Consider the following 4146-nt stretch of genomic DNA (forward strand, 5'->3'; position numbering starts at 1 on the left):
CAAAAAAAACTTGCCACAACAAAGAACTACAACTTTGAGAGCGCTAACTACAAAGGTGACAAATCTACATCAGATGGTGGAGAATGAAGTTGAAGTGTTGCATAAGCTTTATCCAATTTTATCACTTTTCTTAAAGAGATATGTAGTGAGGTAAACAAAGCAACCTTAATATTAAAATACAATCATGCCAAGGGGTGCATAATTTGTTCAATCTTTGTTGCATCCGGATCAACATTTATTGCTTGTAGAAAAGACTAAACTTGTTGCTTTTGTTATTTGATTCTATCTTAATTAAGGACACTCCTATCTGAAAGGAAAGGGGAGAGGAGGCTTAACAAGATTAATTGATCAATTTTTCTTTTTATCTGTAACACGGCTTGATCAAGATCCTCGAGACATTCTCTTCCTCTCATAGCCACTACGTGACACTCTAAAAATTTCCTCTCTGACCAACCATCTTTCTGTCAATGATGCCAGAAACAACTAAAGTATTATCATATTTTACATATAACTATTCAATGAGAAATTTAGACTTAGCAACCTTCAACGTGATAGACTGTAACAGTTGTGCAACCACAATTCAAACATCCACCTTCATCTTTTGAGCATCAACAAGGTATTGTAGGGCTAGTCGTAATGAATTAACAACAATCTTAATTTTCTCTCAATATGAAATATATAAAGTTACTGAACCTGAGGTATGAAGCTTGGTGGTCGGACAGGAGTAGCCAGTTCATATTGCAAATTCTGAATTTCTAGATCTCTTTCCTTAAGTTTTTTATCCTAATGATTTTTGTAGAATAACCAATATTTTTTTGGCTCAGGTTAGTTAACTATTTGGTCCTTTCTTCCAAATAAACCTCTACTATTTGTTTATTTCATACTATTTCATCTATTATAGATTGTTTGGCTTGCAATTCTTGCTTTTGAAGTCGTAGTTGTTGGCTCAATTCTTCTTTTTCTTTCTTCTCTACTGTGTAGGCAACCTTTATTTCATTCATTTTTGTAAACAACTTAGCCTTTTCAGCCTATGCTTCTTGGATCATTATATATATTATTTCTCCATGTTCTTTCCTCAACTCATTAACTTCTTATTCCATGGCCTTAAGCTCAACTTCCTTTGCTTGTATAGTAAGCTCCATGTTTCCCACTTTTTCTTCCAACTTGGTGTGAGTTCATGTGAGATTAAGATAATGAGATGTCACCACCTTCATTGTTTCTTTCAAGAATTCTACCTTATCTTGAGGACAAGTTGTACCCATAGCAATTCCAATTGCATGGACAATATAATGCTCTGGTTGCATCTGACCTTCAACCTTGACTACATAGAGTATTTTGGACATGATCAACATTGTACATTGGTTTTCATCGAACACTGTATCCATATTTGAGGAAGTAGACTTACTTACATCCTTAGCTCTCATTTTTAGTGATCTTTCTAGTTGGGCCCTTTTTTATGCACGAAAATGACTATCCAAGTCAGTTGAAGAGCTTATAAGTTGTCTTGCAAAAGGAATTCATGGGGGAAAACAAATGGGGTTTGAATAGAAGACACCTAAGTTTGAACCATTGGAAAAATGGGTTTTGGGAAGCTCGATGTTCCTGAAGAAAAAGTAGGAATTCTTTGAAGCATAGCTACTGGGTTTAAGGAAGTCATTATATTTTGCGGGATTAATGGGGAACTTGTCAAATACACTTGGGAAGGCATCATGAATTGTAGAGCTAAACACACCATTACAGAAGATGAAAACTCAAATATGAAGGATTGTAACATCGTTTGAGATTGAACAACAAATACAATGGTAGGTTGGTTAAACATAAGTGATGATTCAATCGATAATGAGGATTGTAAAATTAAAAAATGGTTGATCTTAGGAGCTAATTACTGCTCTAGGAGGAGTAGAAATAGGAGACCATTCTTGAGTTATTGGGATTACATTCATGGGATTTGAAGATGATGAAAACAAAAATGGAATTTCCAAAGATTGAGACGAAGATAGAAGAGGGGAAGGAAAATTTACCTTCATTGTAAAGATTTTAGAAGTCCGTGAAGTATCATCCATCAGTTCTTGATCATCGAGATTTTTAGGGTTCTCTCCTCTCTTTTTCTTATGTTATTCTTAAAATGCCTCAATGAGAGGAAGCTCAAATTCAAAACCTCTATCGAAACCCTGCTTGGGATTTCAAACAGTTTCTTTCACCATTACCACTACCTGTACCTATTGAGGTTTGCCAACTTGTTCCTACACAAGCAATTATCTTTCCATCTCCTCATGGCAGCCAAGCACAGGTCCTTCCAGTTATTTTGCTTCCTTTTTTTTTCAAGATTTTGGATGTTCATCATCCCATATCTTGTCAAATCGATCATCTTCATCATTACAATCCACCTGAGAGGTAGTGTCTCCTATCTCCTACCAAAAAATCCATAAGTCTACGATCTTTTCTTCACTCTAGTCTTGTTCTCTTAGAGTCCTCTTCATGCTCAAAGGAATTTTGCAACTAGCTTTAGAGCTATCTGCAATTATATAAAAGTTGAGCCAAGGGGGTTTGCAATGTCCTAGTATATAGGACAAATCTTTACAAGTTCGGGCACTCAATTCTATGGGACTAATTCTTTGTTCCCAATATGGCATGGGCTGATGAATCGAGACAAATTGTCTACCCCTTAAACAATTATCAAGGTCATAATCTTAGGAATCACAAATGAGATAAAAGCCAATTTGGTTGAATTTTGTTTTTCTTTTTTGAAAAATGATTCCTCTAAAAGTAATTTGGGTTCTATGTATCATGGTTTTTCCACACCCCACTCCTATTTGGTCATCAACAATAGAGAGTTGTCTAAATAATTTAAGGGCTAGGATTATATTTGTCACATATGTGGGTAACCGAAAGGGATCTTCCTTGAATCCATGCAAACGAATCATAGTAAAGTTAACACCATAAAACCAATCACATCAAGGATGTCTCTTAGTCAACCAACAAGTTTTCTCCTCTGAGATCCTAGTAGAAAGCAATTATAATTCCTTGAAAAAAGAGGAACAAAAACTAGTCTGTGAAAGCATAATAGTGATGAGTTGCAGACAAAACAGGATTCCATATAGTAATTAGATTTATTCTCCCTGAAGCATCAAAAACATTTGACTATATATAGCCATTCCTTTGGAAGATAGAAATATTCTAGTATAAAATTATATGTACCGAGAAAGAAGAATACCTGAACTTAGATTGAGTAGCATAACCTTGCAGTTGCTCTATAATTTTTTCTACAGTAATATCCGTAAAATTTAGTCAAAACTAACCTTTATATGTGTGAATCTTATATCCTAGGGTCACTTGAAATTCCTCAACATAATCATCAGACTCTAGGTCATAAATGAAGACCATCATTGAGAAGATGTCTTTCAAATCTGTGAGGAAATATAGAATGGATATAGAAAAGGTAGGCATTTTTGTTTCATTTCTTCCTTGTCTAAGCTCAAAACTAAGGAAATTAAGCTTCTCCCTTCTATTGTCAAAAGAATATTCCATTATGTTTGGGTCAAACCTTTCAATACCAGCTAGATTAGTAGGAATACGTAACATTTCCCTAACAGCTTATGCACTAATAACAACCTAGATTTCTCCTTTTTGAATGGTATTTGACTATGGATTGACGATTGAGGCACAAGCTTGCACCAACTCAGGGCATGGGTGTACTAATGGGACAATGAACTATGGAAGCCGAAAGTGCCATAACCGAATTCTAGAGGAAGCAAAATTTCCTTCATTTTCCTTTTTCCACTTTCTATTTAAAGTGCTTTCTTGAAGATTTTTAGGATTTCTCTAAAGCCTTGGGTCAAAAATCCTATTTGTATAATCTTCCACCAAGGTTGGGTTGACAATATTCTTTTTTTGTATATGCTCTAACTTCCTAGTACCTTCTAACTAGGTTCTTAGGGGCATATGAGTGGAAGCATATGATATGTCTTTAAAAACATCAATGGGGGAAGATGAAGCCATTTGAACACTGAGATTAAACCTTGAAAAAAAATATATAAGGGGATTCTCTTCATAAATATTTCTCACAACTACTTCTAACTACTATATCCTCTATATATCTTCTCACAATCCTATGTTTTTCTCTATCTCAAGACATGCACAATATGT

The sequence above is a fragment of the Cryptomeria japonica genome, chromosome 3 (assembly GCF_030272615.1).
Source record: "Cryptomeria japonica chromosome 3, Sugi_1.0, whole genome shotgun sequence".
Lineage (NCBI taxonomy): Eukaryota > Viridiplantae > Streptophyta > Pinopsida > Cupressales > Cupressaceae > Cryptomeria > Cryptomeria japonica.